This window comes from Nicotiana tomentosiformis, chromosome 2, assembly GCF_000390325.3.
Source record: "Nicotiana tomentosiformis chromosome 2, ASM39032v3, whole genome shotgun sequence".
NCBI classification, from domain to species: Eukaryota; Viridiplantae; Streptophyta; class Magnoliopsida; order Solanales; family Solanaceae; genus Nicotiana; species Nicotiana tomentosiformis.
Genome location: NC_090813.1, coordinates 145885351 through 145910009, shown reverse-complemented (window position 1 = coordinate 145910009; position 24659 = coordinate 145885351). Strand labels below are relative to the sequence as shown.

General features: G+C 38.6%; 1 long non-coding RNA gene across 2 annotated transcripts; it reads right to left on the bottom strand.

Annotated features, from left to right (window-relative positions):
• Positions 1-17298: 17298 nt before the first annotated feature.
• On the bottom strand, positions 17299-20574 carry LOC104095907 (uncharacterized). 2 transcript variants are annotated; one of them, XR_011414304.1, is made up of 4 exons: positions 20278-20574; positions 18586-19677; positions 17654-17740; positions 17299-17548 (listed from the first exon to the last, which is right to left on the bottom strand). It is a non-coding gene; the product is annotated as an uncharacterized lncRNA (long non-coding RNA). The 2 variants fall into 2 exon arrangements; XR_011414303.1 differs by having other exon boundaries at positions 18586-20574.
• Between the last annotated feature and the right edge of the window lie 4085 nt (positions 20575-24659).

The following is a 24659-nucleotide window of genomic DNA, read 5'->3' as shown; positions in this document are numbered from 1 at the left end:
TCTCAAAAGAATGTCACAAACCTGGCTCTAAGTACCATATACTTGCCCCTCATGTGGATTACTACTAATGCAAGCTTGCTTGGCTTAAAATCATATAGGGCTTTTTCGGCATGTAATGAAGGCTTTTGGACTAAGGAGGGAAATATCGGAATGGAATTGGTTCATCTTTCCTTTAGCACTTCATATTCTCTTTTTGGCTCTTACTTTGCCGACTCTTTGAGTCATTTTCTTTTCCCTTAGGGGGATTAGAACTGTCTAAGGACATTTGGATTATGAATATCCAAATCCTTGAATAAGAACTGTCGCTCAAGTGTGAGCGACCTCTGAGGCCACAATTCTCGGAACCAGTTGAAGGCTGTCAAGCTCACAAACCTATACTCCCACATTTCCTTTTTCTTCAACCTCTCAAGGTCGCCCACTTGAGTGTCCCTCCCTCTACCATCATCCGGGACATTATCATCATCAACATCAATAGGTACTGGTGCCGGAGGAGTAGGTGTAGAGGAGGGTTCGGAACCCTAGCTTCCCACATCAGAACCCCCAGAAGAATTAGCTGTAGGCTCGTCGCGCAATTGAAAATGCCCAGTGGGTTGGGATGGTTGGGACTGGGCCTCAGGTTGGACCTCCATTGAATGACCCTCAGAGGCTTCCCTTGATGGGGCATATGAACTGGATTCTGAGGGCTCTGTGGCCCCTCCTCTCCCAATGGTTGGCTTTTTAGCAATAGGTTTCAATTGTACTCGCAAAGGGCGAGTGCATTTTCCTCTTCCTCGGGAGGGTTCACCTCTCCCTTTTGATGTATCGCCTCCACCATGTGATCTAACCATTGCCTGAAATACAAGGTGTATAGGTCAGTTGAGTTCAAAACACTTCAAACATTTACAGAACAATTACAGCACAATAGACATCAAAGGAGACAGTGCAGACCGTACAATTTTGAGTGCGGCCACAGACTGTCTAGTGCGGTCGCACACCCTGAAGTGCAGACCGCAAAATTGTGAGTGCGGCCGCACATTAATTGTGCGGACCGTACAAGTCCAGTTCTATTCTCTGAAGTTCATAAGTGTGGTCGCACATATTTTTATGTGGCCGCACAATTTTACTGCAGACCGCATAATTTTGAGTGTGGCCGCACAAGTCCAATCCTGAGATACTGATTCTCTAAAGTTCAAAAGTGTGGTCGCACACAGTTTTATGCGGCCGCATAATTTTTTCTGTGGACCGCACAATTTTGCATGCGTTCCGCACTTTTCAAGCACAATATTTGCCCTAATCAAGTGGTCTGCGGACCGCATAAATTTGTGTGCGGTCACACAATTTGAGCATTTACGACAGTAAAGTTAGGGTTCATGCAATTTTTCACAATTTAGACATGGAATGCACAAATTAACATGATTAATGGTCTACCCAGTCCCTAATAAACATATATAAAACTACCCACATGATTTTAAGTACCCATGACTAACAATTGACATTTTAGTTCTAACAACTCACACCACAAAAGAACAAAAATGAAAAGAAATTGCAAAATCTAAATATATAATGAGCATACCAGTTATCAAGGATGCAGGTAAGAATCTATACTGATGAAATGAAGGAAGATTGTGAACTAATTAATTGTGCACTGTGTTTGCTTAGGGTTAAAGACTTTAGAGTGGTAAAGTTGTGAATAGTGTCTCGAGGTTCTATTTTTAGGTTGACCAAGTCGCCCCAAACCTAAGGTGAGTGTGGCCACACAATTTTGAGTGCGGACCGCACTCTTTATCTGGACCTTGAAGCAACTATGCGGTCCACATATAAATGAATGCGGACGCAGAATTTGTGCAGACCGCAGAATTTTGTATGCGAACGCAGATTGGCTATGAATTTTTGACAGGCCAACTTCAGAGAACTTGCAATTTTTGTCTTCCAGTTATGCGACCGCACACGGAATTATGCGGCCGCAGAGTGATTTATGCTGATGCCTTTAGAATTGTTCGGTCCGCACAATTAATGTGTGGTCTGTACTCTTTCAACACTTAGCCAAAAATTTTGACACAGTCCCTGCAATGCACATCCATTCCTGCATACACTTCAAAAGTAGTTAGCACAAAACAAAGCCTATCTAATGAAAAAAAAAAGAAAAAGACACATGGGTTGCCTCCCAAGAAGCGCCTGATTTAACATCGCGGTACGATGCAGGTTACCATCAATCACTTGAAATGAATTAACGCCACAACGTGGCCATCATCGAATTTGCCAAGATAATATTTCACCCGGTGACCATTGACTCTAAACACTTCATCATTCTTGTTCTTCAAGTCTAATGCACCAAAGGGAGTCACATGCACAACCTCAAATGGACCACTCCACTTGGATTTCAACTTTTCCGGAAACATCCGCAACTGAGAATTGAACAATAGCACAAGATCTCCTTCTTTTAACTCTTTGTTCCATATGTACTTGTCATGGAGGTACTTCATCTTGTCCTTGTACAAGGATTAACTTGAATATGCATGGAACCGAAATTCATCAAGCTCATTCAATTGTGCCACCCTTAAGTTGGCGGTGACATCCCATTCAAGATTAAGCTTCTATAATGCCCACATAGCCTTGTGCTCAAGTTCCACTGGTAGGTGACAAGCTTTCCCGAACACTAACCGATACAGAGACATACCAATGGGTGTTTTGTAAACCGTCATATAAGCCCAAAGAGCATCATCAAGTTTCTTTGACCAATCCGTCCGGTTGGCATTCACGGTCTTTGACAAAATACTCTTGATCTCCCGGTTGAAAACTTCAACTTGCCCGCTTGCTTGAGGATGATAGGGGGTCGACACTTTGTGATTAACACCATACTTTGTAAGTAAGTTATCAAAAGCTTTGTTGCAAAAGTGCGATCCCCCATCACTAATAATGGCCCTTGGAGTACCAAACCTTGTGAAGATGTTCTTTTTCAAAAATGCCACCACACTCCGAGATTCATTGTTGGGCAAAGCCACGGCTTTAACCCACTTTGACACATAATCCACAGCTACCAATATGTAAGTGTTCCCACAAGAGCTCACAAACGGACCCATGAAATCAATTCCCCACACATAAAAAATGTCAATCTCCAAGATGGTGGTGAGGGGCATCTCATTTTTCTTAGAAATTCCACCGGCCCTTTGACATTCATCACAACGCTTGACGAGATCGCTAGCGTCCTTGTAAAGAGTAGGCCAATAGAATCCACAACTCAACACTTTTATTGTCGTTCTAGCTCCACCATGGTGACCACCATATGTCGAAGAGTGGCAAGCCTCAAGAATTTCCATTTGTTCCTCCTCCGGTACACATCATCGAATCACACCATCGGTACAAATCTGGAAGAGATAAGGCTCATCCCAATAATAGTCAAGGCAATACCGTTTGAGCTCCTTCCTTTGGTTTGAATAGAACTCATTCGGTACAATGCCACTCACAAGATAATTGAAAAAGTCGGCGAACCATGGCATCCCGGTCATAGAAATAGCTAGGAGTTGCTCGTCGGAAAATGAATCATTTATCTCAAGGCCATCATGTGGCCTCCCCTCCTACTCCAAACGGGACAAGTGGTCCGCCACTTGGTTTTTACTACCTTTGCGGTCTTGAATCTCTAGATCAAACTCTTGCAAAAGATGCACCCACCGCATTAGTCTTGCTTTACAATCTTTCTTGCTCATCAAATATTAAAGCGCTGCATGGTCGGTGTGAACAATCACCTTTGTACCCATCAAATACGTGCCGAACGTTTCCATAGCAAAAACAATAGCAAGGAGCTTTTTTTCGGTCACTGTGCAGTTGACTTGGGCATCATTCATGATCTTACTAGCATAATAGACCGGATGAATGATTTTGTTGATACGCTGCCCCAAAACTGCTCAGACCGCAACATCACTTGCATCACACATGAGCTCAAAAGGCAAGCTCCAATCCGATGCGGTGATAATAGGAGTAGTAGTCAACTTGAACTTGAGCAATTTGAATGCCTTCATACAATCCTCATTGAAATGGAACTTGGCATACTTCTCCAAAAGTTTACACAAAGGGTTCACCACCTTAGAAAAGTCCTTGATGAATCGGTGATAGAACCCCGCATGACCCAAGAAACTCCTCACTTCCTTCACGGATGTAGGGGAGGGAGTTTGGAGGTCACCTCAATTTTGGCCTTGTCGACCTCAATACCATGCTTTGAAATTTTGTGGCCGAGGACTATGCCTTCTTCGACCATGAAGTGACATTTCTCCCAATTCAAAACCAAGTTTGTCTCCTCACATCTTGCCAAGACCTTATCCAAGTTGTTCAAGCGATCATTGAAGGAATTCCCAACCACAGAGAAATCATCTATAAAAACCTCAAAAAAATCCTCCACCATGTCGGTGAGGATGACCATCATACATCTTTGAAAAGTCGCTGGTGCATTGCATAACCCAAATAGCATCCGCGAGAATATGAAAGTACCATAGGGACAGGTGAAAGTAGTCTTTTCTTGGACCTCAGGAGCAATGCAAATTTTATTGTAGCCGAAATATCCATCAAGGAAATAATAAAAAGCTCGTCCAGCCAACCTGTCAAGCATTTGATCAAGAAATGGAAGCGGAAAATGATCTTTCCGAGTGACTTTGTTGAGCTTCCGATAGTCCATGCACACTCTCCACCCGGTCACCGTTCTTGTAGGAATCAATTCATTCTTGTCATTGGTGACCACAGTCATGCCCCCTTTCTTTGGCACACATTGCACCTGAGAGGTCCACGAGCTGTCGGAAATGGGGTAAACTACCCCGACATCCAACCATTTTATGATCTCCTTCTTTACAACCTCTTGCATTGCTTTATTTAACCTTCTTTGATGTTCAATGGAGGGTTTGGCATCCTCCTCCAAAATAATCTTGTGCATACAAAAGGCAGAGCTTATACCCCGAATATCCACCAGTGTCCATCCTATAGCTTTCTTCCTCTTTTGAAGCACCGCCAAAGTAGAATCTACTTGCACGTTAGTCAAGCAAGAGAAAAGAATAACAGGTAAAGTAGAACATGGGCCAAGAAATTAATACCTGAGATGTAAAGGCAATGACTTTAACTCCAAAGTGGGAGGCTCCTCGATTGAGGGCTTTGTTGTAGGAGTCTTCCGGTTCTCAAGATCTAAGGATAGTTTTCAGAGTTCATAAGTATACGGCCCCATTCCTTGTAATGCATTTACACATTCCACATTGTCATCCTTTTCATCATTATCTTGATTAAGCAATACGGCCTCCAAAGTATCATCAACATTTATCATGGCACTAGCATCATCAATAATCACCTTGGTCACTAAGTCCACAAACGAACAAACTTCGTTGCTATTCGGTTGCCTCATAGATTTGCACATATGGAAAATCACCTTTTCATCACCCACCCGAAAGGTGAGCTCACCGGCTTCCATATCAACAAGAGCCTTCCCCATAGCAAGCAAAGGTCTACCCAAGATAATAGGCACCTCATAGTCCACTTCGCAGTCAAGGATCACAAAGTCCACCGAGAGCATGAACTTATCAACACGAACCAATACATCATCAATAATACCTAATGGTCTCTTCATAGTATGATCTGCCATTTGTAACCTTATAGATGTAGGTATTGGTTGCACAATTTCCAAAGTTTTGAACACCGAGTAGGGCATCAAGTTGTTACTCACCCCTAGATCACATAGAGTTTTGGCAAAGTCGGCGCTTCCAATAGTGCAAGGGATTGTGAGAGCGCTGGGATCTTCCAATTTCAGAGCCATTGAGTGCACAATAGCACTCACTTGATGTGTCATCTTGATAGTCTCACAATTCATTGATCTTTTCTTTGTCACCAAATCTTTCATGAACTTTGCATAACCGGGCATTTGTTCTAATGCCTCAACTAATGGCACATTATTCATCATGTCAATAAACTTCTTGAATTGGTTCTCACTATTTTGCTTGGCGAGCCTTTGAGGGTATGGAGGAGGAGGCATTGGCATTGGTGCCTTGGCCTTTGGCACTATCGGTTCCGGTATGTCAATCACGCTTTCCCTAGACGGGTTCACTTCTTCTTGGGTCTCCTCCGCACTCTCATCAATATCAATTTTCACTTCTTCATTTGCTTGAACCACATTGCTTGGAATCACATCTTCTTGAACCACTACATCATCATCCACAATTCTTCTTTGATTTGAGGTAGTTAAATCTCCACCTCTTCCACTCCTTATTGTTACGGCCATGGCATGTCCTGTGTTGTTCCCACCTTTCGAGTTCACCACCGTATCACTAGGTAGTGCCCCCTTGGACGAGTTTTCAAAGCTTGCGAGATTTGCCCCGATTGAACTTCCAAATTACGGATTGAAGTGTTGTGAGAGGCTAATTGAGCATCGGAGTCGGTATTTTTCTCCATCATTTGTTTGAACATATTTTCAATCTGTCCCATCTCATTGTTGGAAGAACTAGAACCTTGAGACGGATAAGGAGGCAGGTTGTTTGGATGTTGATACATTGTGGGCCTTTGAGAGCCAGGCCCCCAATTCCCTTGGTTACCGTTCCAACCCACTTGGTTGTTGCCTCCCCAATATCCTTGAATACAGTAAGGTGAAGTAAAAGAGTTTTTGCAATATTTAAACATGTTTCACAAAAGTCATGCAATAATTCACGTCCTAATTTGGGGACCTCATTATGCCTGAGGTAGGCCTAAGCGACACATAGACTTGGAGAAAATTGATGCCAACATTTGCTTCATTTCATTAGTGTAAAAATAAGACAAAACAATCTTTTACTAAATCGATAAATAATAAAATCACTAATGGCATTAAGCCTTATTACATCGAAATCTAATCTAGACTAGAAAGCAGTAAAGAACATCATCTCCTAATCTACTTGGTTCCTGAAAGACCTTCTCCATGCTTAGCTCTCTTGACCCCATCAATCATGTTTCCCAGATCGCACATGTCTAGCAATAGGTAAGCCTTTGCCAACTTTCCTCCTTCATCGCCGTCCATTCCTTGATACTCCCAAAGTCTCTTTCTCATCTTCCCTTCTAGCTCCATCAGTCCTTGCTCCAAGTATTCTAATCTCTCCATCGACTTAGTGGCAATCTCTTTCCATTCCCTTATCGCCTCCATGTTTACTTTGTGCTGCTCCAGATGCTTGGCTTCGGACTCGAACACCCTTTTGCGTAGCCTCTTGTACTTTACCTGTGCCTCAGCCACTTCATCTATGATCCTATCCTTCAGATTGACTCCTGGTTTGATGTCCCCAGCTATGTCATCTTCCAACCATGATATATGGTAGTACATATGGCTGGCGTGATACCTGTCTGGCTCAATAGTTTCTCTTTCCACAATGATATTTTGGTTCCACATATGTTGCGCTTCGAACTTGAATGGCATGAAATCTCCCTTATACTGAACCATATTGGAAACCCGAGGTATGACTTGTTTTCTTCCAATTTGCCTCATTGCCCTTATAAGAGCGTAAGGGTAGATGCCTCGTAGCCCGATCAGTACCAAGTGAGTAGTTCTTTTTGATCAGATGATGAACTCACTACCAGGAAACCATTCAAACATCCAATGCACTTGCTCGTCAGTCAAATTGCTGAAGAAACGCATCATGTCTACATCATTTCCAGGCTTTACAAACCTATGTGGGATAAATATCATTTCTTTAGGTGATGATTGGCTATGTAGTCATTCAGTGGTCTACACAAAATCTATTGACGATACTCACCCCTTTAAAAGTTTCCCAACAGCCAAACTTGTAGCAATAGATTATAACCCTCAAAGTGCATGAACCCGTACTTGCACCGATCTAGAGCCCGATACATCTCAGCTAAGATAATTTGGATGATAGTATAAGTTTGTCCTTCAATTCCATCCATTAAGGTCCTAACGACCATGGCTAGGTGAGTATGAATCCTTCCTCCTTGCATCGAAAAGATCAACAATCCCAAGAAGCAGACAATGAAAACATAAACCCGGCGATGCACCCATTCCAAAGAAGTAATGGCTAGTTCATCATGATGAGGACAATATGATTTGCTATGCCCATAACGCACGTAGAGAAACTCAAAAGGATTGTATGATTTCTTTAAATAGAGCAGTTCATCGTTCTTCTTAAAATCCAACATTTTCAGAAAACCGCGGGGAGTGCGATTTTCTGACACCAGTAGTCCCAAACTATCCCATGGTAACTTGGCAAAACCCCATATTTCTTCTAGGAGAGGAGTCATTTCTATATTGCCCAAATCGAAAAATAGCTCTTTTCTCATCCCAAAACATGGTAGCGGACTCGATCAGTTCCCTATTTGGTTGAATGTTCAACAAAGATGGCAGGTCACCAAGTACTCTATTTACATGATTTTTATCACAAGGCACAAGGTCTTTCCACCAATCAATTAGCAAAGGCGGGATATTCTGGACCATACCGAACCTGGGGATTTCGTGCTTCATTTTCTGCGAACAAACAAAGGTTAGTCCTTCCCCCTTCCAGATTCAACTATTTACGCAATATTGATCAACATGTTGACATATTTTCTCCAAGTGATGCACATAATATGATAGTGTCCATCGGGATTGTGGAAATCCCATAGAACTTTGGACAAGGTTTTATTTAAGTGGGTTGTTACATTAATGACATCTCAATCCGTACTAGGTTTATCATGATGCATGTACATTTTCAATCGGAGTATGGTTTTCTAGAAAGGTCTAGACTGGTACTCTCAAGTGAGCAAGTTGAGAGGTAAAGGAATGAGACCGTCGACTGTAACGCTGATCGACTAGTCTACTGCAAATAAGCCTTTCTAGTTTAAAAGGGTGTTTTTAGGAAAGCACGGACACTCATCAAGCGCCGCTATGTTGATAATAAGCACGAGTGGAGTATGATGTGGAACATGCAGTTGTAGAAATAGTAATATGTTGCCAAGTATAATAAGATTGCATAAAAACAGTAAATAATATGGTAAAAATGAACAGGAGGAGGAAAAGAAGAGAAAAGAAAGGCAAAAGAGAGAAGTCAGTTTAACTCATGAGAATATGCAAAGCAAATAGGAAAATAGGGATGGGAGAGTCATGATATAGCAGTCTTAGACAAGATGAAGAAAATGAAGAGAGGTCATGACATAGCAATAAAGAGAAGCAGGGAGGGGATGTTCATGTCATAACAAATAAAGGAAAGTAAGGGAAGGGATGTGCATGTTATAGCAATTTATACAAATAAAGGGAAATAAGGGAAGGGGTGTGCATGTCACAACAATTTAGACAAATAAAGGAAAATAAGGGACATAATCCACATAAGTCAAATTTGTGATGGTAAGAGCCTAAGTAATCACCAGCAGAGTCGCCATGCTGTCGCGCCCCATTTTCTCGTAAAAACGGGTTTCGACGTGTGATAACTCTTTTAAAAGGAGGTATTAAAAGAGAAGAGTCGCCACCTAATAATTTTTAAGGTGCGTTAGGGCACCTAATTGCAAATAACTCAGTTTAACTAGTCTACGTCATCAAAGATCGGGTAAGGGCTCAAATTATATTAAAGAGAATGGACTAGGCACTCTTCGAGGTCCACAACTGTGGTTCCCGACCAAAATTTAAACTATGTGGATTAGATGATTAAGCTAGGTGATCAAACAAGCGAGGAAAGGTATAAAAGTTGAAGACTTTATTATAACACATAAGAATAAATGATCGGTACAAATCTTTAAGATTACAAGGGTACAACCTCATTGGTCTATGTTAAATGACTAAGTGTGAATAACAAGTATCCAAAGAAAGGGGGGACCTAAATCTTTTAGCCTAAAGGATCACCCCATGCAACATAAATAATACTTCGCAACTCCCTTAGAGTAGGGGTTGATCATATTATTCAGTGGACACAGACTATCATCTCCTGCTACCCAATTACTATGTTAAAGTTATTACTTAAAGACGCTCTAGTTCAATTCTAAACCGTATCCTATGCGTGCACTACCCTTCCCATGCCTATGGCCCAGGAGGCTTTGGACCTACTATTAGGTGGTTCTAGACTCAGCTTAGGTTGCTCAAAATGATAAAACTAGGCGACATTCAAAATAGATAAGACTTCACATAAAGACAATTAAGGGCTCAAGTTTACCTCCACATGTAAGCACAAAAGCACGCGATCAGATTTCTAGTTATGCAGTAGACGATTTCAGAATTAAAGGGTATTTGGGTCATTAAATCCTATAGGCATGGTTCCTATGTGATTCTGATTAATATTATCTAGACAGTACTGCGGCGTATAGGCCGGCTAAAGCATAGTAAGTCCTATAGGCATGATTTTTAATTATTTATGCGATGAGGCAGTGAAGCGATACGAGTTACTAGATTACTAGTGTTGATTTTATAAGCATACATCTTAGGCAGACGTCAATGTCATATAGGCATGGTTTCTAATAGTTGAGATATAATTTATATAAATATCCTTACATGCATGCCGTCTAAGTATGATAATAACAAAATAACTAATTAATTGATTAGAATTCTATAATCATGATATCTAAAGGAGCAGCGCACTAAAAGCAATAGAAATAATTAACTAATCGATTAATTGAAAACCTATAGACATGGCATCAAGATGGGCAATAACAAACATGTGTTATTCATCCTATAGACATATTGTCTAAGTGTTGAATGGAAATAGTGCAGCAATTACTTGAGTCGATATATTTTGACAAGTTAAGTGAAGTGTGTGCGTGATTCCTATAGACATGATTTCTATTGATGTGAGAAATAAAGAAAGTTTAACAAAATAGCACATAAAGCACGTAGACCCTATAGGCATGTTTTCTACCCTTTCATGCAAATATTAGAATACCCCAGCCCCCTTTTATTAACTTCCCCATCATTCGTTATTACAAGCTATTACATCCTGAATGAAATAATACAAATTAAATATGAATAGTTACAGAAGAAGACAACTATAGGCCCAATGATAAGCCCAGTACAGATAACCCAATGCTTTTTCTAGACCTTCGACAACTCCATTAGACTCAAAACCCGGGTCATAAGACCAGCAGTAAGTCTGAACCCAACAGCCAAGCCCAACATCACATAGAACAGACACCAAGCTCAAACAAAGGATTCACACATGATTACAAGCAACAAACTATATGTTGAACTAACTAAACAAGGAAGGAATCCCACACGTTTATTTCTTAAGACTGTAAAGCTAATTATCACCAAGATGTATAGAAAAATTCATGTGACATGTTGGAAAGACACACACAAGACGAGTTCACGCTTGCATTTTCCAGGTTTAGGGGGACATGATGGATCGTCATAGGATAACTACTTCTAGAGAAATCTCAAACATTAACATGGTCAAAAACATCTTAAGGCAATTTACAATAGGGGATCTAATTATGAAAGCTGAAGGATCAACAGAGAACAACCTTAATAGAGTAGTTTTAGCATAAAGAATGGCAATATAAGTTCATAACAAGTGAAAGAGTAGCATGTGCAACATTTGCAGAATTGAGGAGGCATATCACTTAGATTAACATGGCAAGCATACATGCTTAGTTTTTAGAACAACAAGACTATAGTAAAGTGTGAATTAGCCTAAAAGAGACTCAAAACTAGGAATTTAAGGCATGAAGGTCTAACAAAATTATAGTCAAAGAATGGCAAGTAAACAAGCAAGTAGGCATGGTTTATAACAGTCGATAAGAATCCTAATCACAAAGATTTCTAGGTCTAAAGATCATGGTAGGAAGATATGTCAATCTTAAGGTCAGAGGATAGACAAACTTCAGAACTTAAGCCAGTCATAATGATAAAACCAAGTGTATTAGGGTTTAACTATAAACCTGGGCAATACTGAAGAACAAATACCAAATTAGCAATATATTAGGCTAAAACATTGAGACATTAATGGACACATAAGGTTCATGTAAGCAGAAGAGAAGTAGAACATGCATGAAGGATTCATTAGAACACAATTCACTCGAACAAATTCTGGGCGGGAGATAACATCCTTAAGAATGCAGGAATCCAAGGCAAGGCATGAGGAAAGGCTTTTGAAGAGAATCTAGTAATCAAAATAGAATACAGAATAATCATAAGTCATTCAATTGTGCACAAATAACATGCATGGAACTCAGAATTCAAGTAGGTTCAGACACTAAAAGAAAAACACAGGGGTGCAGGATAATAATAAGACAAACATGAATACGAACAGAGACAAGCTATATCATATTGGTTCACAAAAGACTGATTGACATGGATGCATGCAAAAGAGAATAAAATAGCAAAAGTCTCATTACTCACAAGTGTAACGACCCGACTTATTATTTTGAACATCTACACTCCTTTTGATAATATGAAGTCTTAAGCAGATTCGTAATGTGTATTATGACTTGTGCAAATTGTTGGCTTTGGTTTTCCGATGATTCAGGATTTAATTGAAAGAACAATCCTTATTTAGAAGCTTAAATGAAAAGAGTTGACCGATTTGACTTTTTGTGCAAATGACTCCGTAATAAAGTTTTGATGGTTCCAATAGCTCCGTGTGGTGATTTTAGACTTAGGAGTGTGTCCGGATATTCATTTTGAAGTCCGTAGTTAAATTTGGCTTGAAATGACGAAAATAGGAAATTTAAAGTTTGGAAGTTTGAATGGGGAGTTGACTTTCTGATATCAGGGTGAAAATCATATTCTGGAAATTTGAATAGCTTCATTATATCATTTATGACTTGTACGCAAAATTTGAGTTCATTCCGAATTGATTTGATATTTTTCGGCGCGAGGTTTGAAAGTTGAAAGATTTAAAGTTCATTAAGTTTGAATTGGGGTATGATTCGTGATTTTAGTGTTGTTTGATATAATTTGAGGCATCGACTAATTTCGTATGATACTTTAGGACTTATTGGTATATTTAGTTGAGGTCCCGAGGGCCTCGGGTGGATTTCGGATGGTTAACGGAATTTAATTTGAATATTTCTAGAATGCTTCGACGTCGTTTCTTCAAGCATAAGTGGTATTGCATTAATAAAATGAAATCCAAATTCAGTTTTGGAAGAATTAGATCCGTATTGAAATTACGGAGCCATAGTAAAAAAGAATCGTCGAATTCGGACATCGTATGAGAGAGTTATGCCCATTTCCGTGTCGGGAATGATTTTCCATCGCCGCTAGTGCCCAGGGTAGCGTGGGGCGCTAGCCCTGGTGCGGGGAATTTTTGGGATGCTGGAAAATGCGGCACAGGCAGCGCCCCACGACAGCTGTGGCGCTCGAACACTAAAAATCCCTATAAACGGGAGGTTTTCTCCATTTTTGACGAAAACAAAGTTGGGGAGCTCGGTTTGGGCAATTTTCAGAGGCAAATTTCACCACACAACTTGGGGTAAGTGTTATTGACTCCCTTGTGATTATATTCCATGAATTAATCTTCATTTTTAATGTTAGATTATTGATTTTTTTAGAAAAATCGGAGGAATTTTCTACAATTCCATAAAATAAACTTTCGAGATTTGAACATCGATTCGGAGTCGGATTTTAGTAAAATTAGTATGGTTGGACTCATAATTGAATGGGTTGTCAGATTTTATAAGTTTCATCGGATTCCGAGACGTGATCCCCACTGTCGATATTTTGAGCGGAGTTGGGAATTTTTGTAAATTGTTAAATTGTAAGCATTAGAGTAAATTGTGATTAATTTGCACGTTGTTTAAATAGATACGAATCGTTTGGCTTGAATTGAGGAGATAGGAAGGCATATGGAGGTTGATACTCGCGGAATGGATTTTTCGAAGTATTGTACAACTTGCTCGGTATTGGATTTGGCTTACTCGAGGTAAGTAACATCTCTAATCTTAGAGCTGAGGGTATGAACCCTGATTATACGTGTTATGTGAATTATTTGGAGGTGACGCACATGCTAGGTGACGGACGTATGGGCGTGCACCGAAGAAATTGAGACTCAGTTGATTCCGTAGAGTTGTATAGTCAATTAACTTGTATTTTTTCCATGTATTTTTTATGTGTTAGAGAACCTGAGTTGTGACTTATGTTAAAAATCATGCTTACGGTAATGTTGGTATTATTGGGACCCACTGAGGTCATTTCTACTGTCAAATTATATGTTTAAACTGTAATTTTATACTCAGTCATATTCATTCATTGCATATCATATCTCAGTCTCTGTTATTATTTATTGATACATCATATCATTATTTCGGGCTAGTTTCATGATATTGTGAGCCCGAGAGACTGGAAAGATTGATGACTGAGTGAGGCCAGGGGCCTAATTATGAGGATAATTATAGGATCGGGCTGCACGCCGCAGCAGGCCAGATTGACTTATTATAGCACTTGAGTTGTTCATGCAGCACGTGAGTTGTCCGTGCAGCACGTGAGTTGTCCGTGCAGCACGTGAGTTGTCCGTACGGATCCAGATATTGATACTATAGTACATGAGTTGTCCGTGCAGATTATAACGCTTGGGCTGAAGGAGCCCCTCCGGAGTCTGTACACACCCCCAGTGAGCGCAGGTACCTACTGAGTGCGAGGGCCGAGCGATTGGGAGGATTTAGTGACTATGAGGACTGAGTGACTAGGAGGACCGAGTGAAATGATACTCTGAGAGTATGCATATAGTTTTATTACTGAGTTGCATCGCATTGACATACACACTTGACATACATGCATAGAGATGCATTTTTCCTCATGCTGTACGATATTGCGTCATTTATGACTTTACATACTTATGGACATGTAGGCATAGAGATGTATTTTCCTCATGCCATTTGAAAATGAAACATCCTATCTGTTGTTGAAAAGTTTTTGGAAAAAATTACAGTTTTACAAAACGTACTCATATTTTGGTGATTTTGGTAAATGATTTTGGTTTTCGCTGAAATACTTGAAAAGCAGGCCTATTTTTATGGAACTGTGAACGAGCTGAGCATTTTATCTCTGAGCTACTTCTTTTATTACTTCCATTATGTTGTTATGAAATGTTGTTGTCTATTGGTGTTGGACCCCGACTTGTGTTCCAGCTCGTCACTACTTTCAACCTAAGGTTAGGTTTGTTACTTATTGAGTACATAGGGTCGGTTGTACTCATACTATACTTCTACACCTTGCGTGCAGATATTGGATGTTGATGTTGCTGTGATCGACGGTTGCTGGATTTGAAGACGTACCTGCGTTTCGGTTGTAGCTGCCTCTTGTTCATGGTAGCCATAGATTTATAAAAATCTGTTTATGTACGCTTCGAACAGATGATGTATTTATTTTATACCAGCTTTGTAAATTCTAATCTTAGAAGCTCATAATTTGTACTACCAGTCCTTGGAGAGTGTATTGGAGTCAGTTAAATATTAATTGAATTGGATAGTTGCTAATTGGCTTACCTGGCGGGTTGGGTTAGGTGCCATCACGACTAGATGAATTTTGGGTCGTGACAAGTTGGTATCAGAGCTCTAGGTTTATAGGTTCTACAAGTCATGAGCAAGTGTCTAGTAGAGTCTTGCGGATCAGTATGATGACGTCCATACTTATCTTCAAGAGGCTACCGGGCATTTAGGATAATTTTCATCTTTCTTTTCTTATCGTGCGGAATTGATTCAGCTTGAAACATAACTCTTTGAATTCATTCCACGCATTCGTGTGCGCATGTGAGCGCTTGGTATCATCATATGTGCATCGCCGGCTTGTGATTCCATGAACGAGGTTCGAGATGTGTATTATGTGTTTTGGTGATGGGCCAGTCTGGAGGACTTGAGGCCAGGTTTAGACCGCAGCTTAGGCTCGGTAGCTTCAGTTGTATGAACTTGTATATTTGGACTCATATATCTGGTAGTGTCCATGTGACGAGAATAGTTTGCTTGAGATGTAAAAAAAGAGGGCAATTGGGTGCTTGGTGTCTGTCTTCATTTGACATATAGTCTCGAGTATGAATCTGTTGAAGGATCTTTCATGTTATTTAATGGTGGAGCGAAGAAGATTTTCATGTCTTGTTGATGAGTTCGTACTTAGAGAGATTAAGTGATCGTGTAGTGATTGTGGCTGCGAAAGGGTATATCAAGAAGCCAATTTTAGGCAAAACATGTGGGTTATCTCATGCGGAGTAATCTATGGAGGTGTGCTCCTTATAAAGTTGAGCGGAGAGTTTCTTTTATATCAGCGGGGTGTATGTGTTGAGATCTGAATTTGAATCTAGTTGAGAAAGTTGACTTGACTGTCAAGAGAATAAATGCGAGCTTAGCGGATGATTGAGGTATTTTATGGTTGGTGTGGCTTGATCTTGAGAAGAATTTTTGTTGAACTGACTATGGTATTATGGCAGTAATAGAGTATGGATATTGTGAGTTATGGAATATTTTATTCTATGATTTTGAGACAAGTGGGGGAGTCTGCTATCACCGATTTGATTGCACGGTTATGTGTTGTATTGGTTTTGGTCTGAGTCATACTTGTGGATTAGTTATGACTTGTAGAGGTTGAGATGAAGGATGAGTCGAGTAAGAAAATTCCTGGATACAGGTTATGTTATACTTTATGAGCATATGAAAATCACGGAATGAGTTGAGTTGCTATTCGTGACGGATGTAGTTTGCACGGTGTATGAATTTATTCGGTTGTGTTAAGGCATGGTTACTTCTTTGGGGTGTTGTTGTACTAATTGAGCATAGGCAGTTCGGCCCGTTTGGGCGGTGCAATTGATATTTGAGCAGAGTGGATGACTCTCGAGAAAGTTCTAATGGATTCAAGATTAATATGTAGCAACTGATAATTTTTGGCGGATTTGTATATGGCTAAAATCTGAGATTTTAGTTGGATGGTGTAGAGACTTGTGGCATTTTTGTTTTATATCATTATGGATTTTATATTTCGGTATCAGAAAGGTGAAGGCACCACAACAAAAAAGACTTTTAGCGACAAAAGATAATCCCTTTAGCGGCAATAACAATAGCCGTAAAATCTTTTACCGGCAATTAATCATTTGCCGTTGAATCCACCGTCGCTAAAGGCTTTAGCGGCAATAAATAAGAGTGCTGGTAAAGCCCCAAATTATTGACGCTAAAAGGTCTGACAACTAGTGGTAATTATCTGCCGGCAATTAAAATGACCACTAAAAGTGGTTAAGGGATATCTTAGTTCATACATTTAGAGGCAATCACACTTGCCGGTAAAGACCAACTTAAATGTCGATAATGGTAACATCTTTTAGTGGCAACTAAATCTGCATTTTTTGCATTTAATAAATTTTGTTTGTGGTTAACAAATATTCAATTTATTGGAGATAAAAATGTGACATTTCTAACAGCATTTGCTATAGCCTGAAATGATAAAATAAACACTCTGCTTTTATTCATTCTAACATAATGATAATATTCACTCTACAAAATAATATTTCATTACATATACAAACAAAATGACAAATCCATAGTTTTTACAGTGTCAACACCAAAAAAGAAGTACACAACTTGAATGAGCAACTTAATACAATCTCTGTTCACCAGCTTTGCAAACCTACTTGCTTTGTTGACTCCTTTTCGCAATCCAATCTCTCTTCACCAGCCGGAAAAACTGTACCTTAAAATACAGAAGAAAGCGTAAACTTTATTAAATCTAATTCACTGTGCCTTGAGAACAAATTCACAAATTTGGTAGCCTCTGATTCAGTTTATCATCTCCTACCTCCAGTTCAAAATATAATTCAGGCAGTGTTCCAACGCTCCAAGAACTTGTCTGACTAGCCTATCAATGTTGGATTCATACGTGTGCCTACCCCAATGAGAATACTTCAGCAGATTCATAGCAAAAATTTCTATAATCTAGAAAAAAATTACTACACAATTTAAGTCAGTAGAATATTAATTTGACTCCAAGAATGCTCCAAACAACTAAAGTAAGCACACGAAATATTTTAGATCCACTTAAAAGCACTCATTGAAACAACAAAGACGAGGCAGTACCGAGTGATTTATATCCTCATGAACATATAACAATGTGAAAAATAAATCTACTTGATTCCCCTGAGACAAGCTTTTACTTTTTCTTCTAGGCATTGAAAAGCACATGGAGGTTCTAGCAGTAGAAAGATACAATAGATGTTAAGATTAAATCTGAAAAACCACCTTATGAGTTTAAAGCCTAACTATTCTATAATTTGAACAAATTCTAACAAAAAAAATCAGAAACGGAGCAGGTAACTACACTGCCAACTTTCTGAAAGAAATTTACACATAAATTCTATTGTTGAGCACAGTAAAAATCACCTAATTTCAAGATTCATATTCCTAAGTGGCACATTGCAGCAAAACATACTAATCAGTAGGCTTTGTTCCAGCTCAAAAAAATTTAATATATATAGCATTTAAAGTCTGCTTGGCATTTTTTATTTTTTATAAGCATATACTTCGTTTCTCTTTTTAATAATTTAGATATGTTACTCGACAAAGAAAACATAGTGAAGTATATTTTAGATTTTACAAAATACTAGAATTCAAATAACTTAGCATGAAAGATGCAACTCTCAACAAACATATGATGTATAACTCCAGTTATTCATTCCAAATGACTTAGAATTTGTACAAAAGCTTAATAATCGATTAAAAAAAGACTAGTACCTGAATACTTGGTCTTGGACCGTTCAGCAGCGGAAAATACAAACACCATAAAATAATCATCTCATGCCAAGCATGTAGACTCACAGAACTATTTCTTTTACCTTTGTTTTTCAAAATAAAAGAAAAACGTGTAACTTTAGAACTGAAATAGCTAGAAGTGAAAATAAAATGAATGTCAAAATATGAAATCTAATGTAAACCAAAATTGGTATACCTTCCATCAAATAACTTACACCAACAGTTTGGACATAATAAAGTTGGAAAAATATCTTCTATCTTAGCAGAATTGATACGTACGGTGGATGCATTAGTTAACTTACTTCAATAGTTTGGACATATGATGCTTAATAATTTGGCTTGATAGATGAAGAATATCAATATTGCACATAGAAGATAACAATTAAATTGTTTAATAAGAAAAAAAATACTACGCCGTGAAGACAAGAATCCAAGTTTATTACGGCAAAACACATTAGATACATGCATGCATGCATATATATATATATATATATCTTGAAAAGTTAGTCGCATGAACATAAATGGAACAAGGAGGATAGAACAATTTAGTTTTCAATTATAAGAACAATTTATGAGTAGAAAATATAGTAATAATGTTGCCTTCAAGATTTAAGAACTTCATACGAAATTCGCTTCTAATTCTTCTTTATACGAGACAACTTTGGAATACAACCAGGAATGTTTCAACTCAAAATAAAGTAAACATTTGATTAACATGATAAGTAAGTGAAGCAAAACTAGTCCGTCAATAATTCACATCTAACGAATAATATAAAGAACTAGATTAAATAGCTTAAAAACATATTGGATAGACATGTTTTTTCATACATAAATCAATTCATATTACTGCAAATATTTGAACACCATTTATCAGATGTAGTAGCATTATCATATCCAGAACAAGTTTTCACCGCAATGACATAACAAATAACTAGAGATGTAATCCAAAAAAACCCGTTACTATATTTCTATAATCTCCATTATCAACAGAAAGGGAAAACTAACTTTATTAGAGTATGGGACAAGACAACACGATGTAAAGACATAAGAAACATCCCCATATTATGAATTCTCCTGCACTTCTTATAAAAAATATTAGTAATTAAATTATACTCACTAGAAGCAGTTTAAATGCATATCAATTTGATTTTATATCAAAAGTGCCTGCCTTCAACAGAATTTAAGAAACATACCCGTATTTCCAATCCAATTACCAAATGAAATCTCCATTTTTTCACAAGACCGAATTCACCAGAATGCATCTTAAATTTTACTTTCTTTTTCTCAATTCTGTATCAAAGTTATGGATCAAAGTTATGGATCAAATTTAGGTTAGGTAAGTCTACATTGAACCTTTCCAATAGAGGTTCTAGAGAAAAGCAAAAATGGCCGAGAATTAATGAGGCCTACCAGCAAAGGAAGAAGAAACACATAAGGTCTAAAGTACAGAGAAACGAACAAAAGAGAAGTGAATTTTGACTAGTAAAGAAACCTTAGTTCTTCAGGATCGATCAAATCTGTATTTAATCTAATCGGCATAAGAACCTAAAGAAGGCACACCTTCTTCTGCACTCACTATGAACGCAAAATTAATATTTATACACTTTTGCTTTGCATTTCACGAGTTGAGGGTCATCAAAATCAAAACCAAAAGAAAAGAAAGCGAGAGATTACCTGGCGATGGTGGCCGGTGATGGTGAGAGAAATGAGTTGGGCGCTGACAACGATGATAGAGAGGGAGAGGTCTGCTCAATTTTGAGACTTACTGTGGCAGAGAATACCTATTTGCAACTTGTCGGAGAATGTGTGTTTGCACTTTGCACAATGGAGGGAGCGAATATTTTTACAGGAAACAGTTGGAGGGAGAATAAAACCACTGGAAATAGACTTAATTTTTTAACCTTTACTGGCCATTATTTTTCATGGCTGGTAAAAGAACACGATTTCATGGCAAATACACAAATGCCGCTAATGTTTGTATATTGAGAGAATTAAATTACCGGCAAGTAGCTAATTCCCACTAAATAGTTGTCGGTAAAAGCCTTTTTGTGGTAGTGAGGAAACGACTTTAGATAATGTATTTTCGGAGTGGCTGTTTCGGTTGTGGTATTTATGGGGTAATTATGATGTGGCGAGACTTTACAAATATTTTGGTGGTAATATTATTGGGTTTGGTGACCTGCGTGGCTTGGTAGAGTTAGGGAGATTCAGCTCTAATAGCTTGGTTATGTGCAAATAGATTTCAAAGTGTTCTTGATGGTTTCTACCATGGTTATAACCGGATATTTTCTACCGATATGGAGAACGTATTGTGTATTGTGATTTACTCCGGGAAGGAAGCAAGAGGAAAGTTTCTAACTAACCGGGTGTGTAATTTGCTGGTGACTCAGAGTTCATAATAAGATTATTGTGCTTGTCACATGATGGCATGATAGATTTACATGTACAAGGTGGCAGTTCAGTCTTGAAGGGAAGGTCACAAATTTTGGACAAAATGATTAGTTTTAGTTATTTAGAGGAATGTTATAACTGCTCAGTAATCCCTGAGAAGGATGCACATTTCAGAAGGCGCATTGTGTTTTGACTTACAAATATTCATCGGTATTGTGGTACTCACCTCGTTGATAGACTGCTGATATTCAAATTATTGCTATGTGGCACGGAAGAATTATGGAAGTATTTCTTGTGGGATAATCGTGCATGAAAGATGTGTTAGTCATTCGAATGCTAGAGTTGGGATCAGTTATAATGATTCATGTGTCATATGAATTTGGAGACTGAGAGTTCTCAGAAGCATATTGTTTCAGGATTGCGACCTGTTTGAGGTGACTATTTTATTTAAACTCAGTGGAGGCACTAGTTGCGTTAATTATTTGTGATAGCTACGCGCTATGAGTGTGCATATATGTGAGGTTTGAGCTCATGTGCGGGTATCGGGGCAAGTATTCATACTCAGAAGAATGCTTAGGCTATGATATGCCTCGAGTTGGCTGTTAAGCATAAAGTTATAACATTTCTCGTATTCGTACCTTTGTGGAGAACTATCTGGGCTATACTTGAGATTACAAAGAGGCTAATTCCTTGAGTAAACTTGGTAGTTACTATTTCTGCGTTAACTTGCCGATTTGAGTTATCATAACAGACTTTGCACATGCCTACACTATGGCGTGTTATTTATACCAGTCCAGGAGCATGAGAATCTGATTTCATTATCATATACATGTGTACTTGTAACACCCCAGAAATTTTTTAAAGTATTTTAATACCATTAAGAAGATTGGCAGATACTAAATATATCAATTCGGGTATGAACAAGACTGTTAATTTGAATGATATCAATTGATCATGATAATATATGTATGAGGTACACTAAAAATGGTTTAGGGTCTAAGAAGAGCCCTAAGGCTAAGTCAAGTAGTTTCAAGTGAGTTTGCACAAGATCTAACTTCAAACGAGCATAACTCTCAAGCTATGAAGAGTTATATAGTGTATAACCTATCAAATTAAATCTCTTTGAGGTCTAGTTTCCCACGCGTCAAACCGTTTGTCATTTGGAGATTTATACAAGAAGTTATGACCATTTTACTAAAGAGTGGCAGAACAGCTACGCGAGTCTTGCGTAGCCTACGCAGATTTGCGTAGGCAAAATCAGTATGGAAGTGAGGGGAGGGTTAAGCTGCGTAGCCAATCTGCATAGGCTACGCAACCAGCCTATGCAATTTATTTTTTTATAAAACAGGAGAGGTTCAGGGAGAGAGAAAAATATAATAATTTTTGGCTAAGTTTTGGGTTCTAGAGAGAAGGTGGAGCATTCTCAACCCAAATACACATCAAAGGTAAGTTTTATGATATTTTTATAATGGATTAACACTAGTTAATGGTAGTGTTAACATCTACATGGATTGAAATTCATAGAGATTTCTCTAATCTTCAAGAATCATTCAAAAGGGTTCAAGTTAGGGTTTGAGCTACAAGAGGTAAATTCTCCACTCTATACTTAAATACAACTATGGATTAAGTATTTGGGATGTATTATGAAGTAGAAAGTACCAATTGGTTGAAGAATTATGCTAATCCTTGAAATGAGTATTATGAGTTAGGGTTCTTAAATGGAGAAGAAGATGAATAGTGAATTTTTGAATTTTGTTAGGATGGTTGGTGATTCTAGTGCTTCAATAGATTAATAATGATAAACTAATGAATCATATAACCTAAATTGGGGGCTAAGGATGAAATCTATTAAGGATTAAAGGTATATGCATGGGTGAATTGGGCTTGTTGAAGACTTTAATTGAAGATTTGAGGGTCGAGTTGATGTCGGAATTTGGTAAAATTTATATGGTTGGACTCGTGGTTGGATGGGCGTTCATATTTTGTAACTTTTATCGAGTTCCGAGATATGGGCCCCACAGGCAATTTTTGGATGAAATTTCGAATTTTTATGAAAAATTATATTTTCATATGGAATTAATTCCTACAATTCTTTTTGACTGAATCGAATTATTTGTGGCTAGATTCGAGGCGTTTGGAGGCCAATTCACGAGGCAAAAGCATAGCGGAATAGGAAATTACACAGGTTGAGGTAAGTAACAGTTTTAAATCTGGTCCTGAGGGTATGAAACCCCGGATTATTGAATTATGTGAGTATTATGGAGATGATGCACATGCTAGATGACGGGTGTGTGGGCATGCACCGTAGGAATTGGGACTTGGTCCATTCTGTGAAACTGTAAAGTTGTATAACTTGTTGCTAGATATATGCTCTCCCTATGTTATAGAGATTTGACTGCAAATTATGTTATAAACCATGTTTAGGCTATATGTTGGTACTGTTGGGACCCACATAGGTCGTGTACATGTTGAACTACATGCGTAATTATTGTTTTGTACTCAGTCACAATTTACTTATTTATTTTATCTCAGTCTCTATTGTTCATTATTGATGCATCATATCATTGTTGTTTGGGTTGATTTCATGATTAGTGAGAGCCCGAGAGACTGGAGAGATTTGTGACTGATTGAGGCCGAGGGCCTGATTGTGAGATATTATATTATAGCACGTGAGTTATCCGTGCAACATGTGAGTTGTCCGTGTGGGACATTATAGCACGTGAGTTGTCCGTGCGGGATATTATAGAACGTGAGTTGTCCGTGCGGGATATTATAGCATGTGAGTTGTCTGTGCAGATCATTGTATTATACTATAGCACGTGAGTTGTCCGTGCGGATCCAGATATTTATACTATGGCATATGAGTTGTCCGTGCAGCACATGAGTTGTCTGTGCAAATTATAGCGCTTGGGCTGTAGGAGCCCCTCCGGAGTCTGTACACCCCAAGTGAGCGTGGGTACCCATTGAGTGTGAGTGCTGAGGGCTAAGAGCCGAGTGGTTAAGTTGTTGTGACGAGTTGAGTATCTGTTGCCCTGAGAGGCTGTACTTGCTTTTCATTTGTTGTTGCACTTAGTTGCTATCTGTCATTGATGTGAAATTCTCTGAAAGATTTTATATCCAGATTACATGAACTTGAACTGTATAAAACTGATTTGACTTAAACTTTTGGAATTGAAAGCATGTCTACTCTCTGCTGGAATTACTGAAAATGAATTGTAACTGTGTAGCTCGGCATTATCTTCAGTTCCTTATTTATTATTGTTACTTGCTGAGTTGGTTGTACTCATACTACACCCTACACTTCGTGTGCAGATCCAGGTATTCCCAGACATGGCGGGTGTTGATTCTCTCACACAGTTGATTTTTCGGAGATTTAGAGGTAGCTGCCGTGTTTCGCAGATCTTGTCTCTCCTTCATTATCTCCTTGTTACTGTATTTGGTCTCAGACTATCATAGACCGTATTTTTCAGACTTGTATTCATATTAGATGCTCATGTACTCAGTGACACCAGGTTTTGGGGAGTGTTCATATCGGTATTGTAGGATTTTGTATTGTATTTAAATATTACGTTTTCAAACTTAAAGGAAATCGGGGGTTATTGATGTTATCGGCTTGCCTAGTTTTGAGATAGGTGCCATCACGACAGGTCAGATTTTGGGTCGTG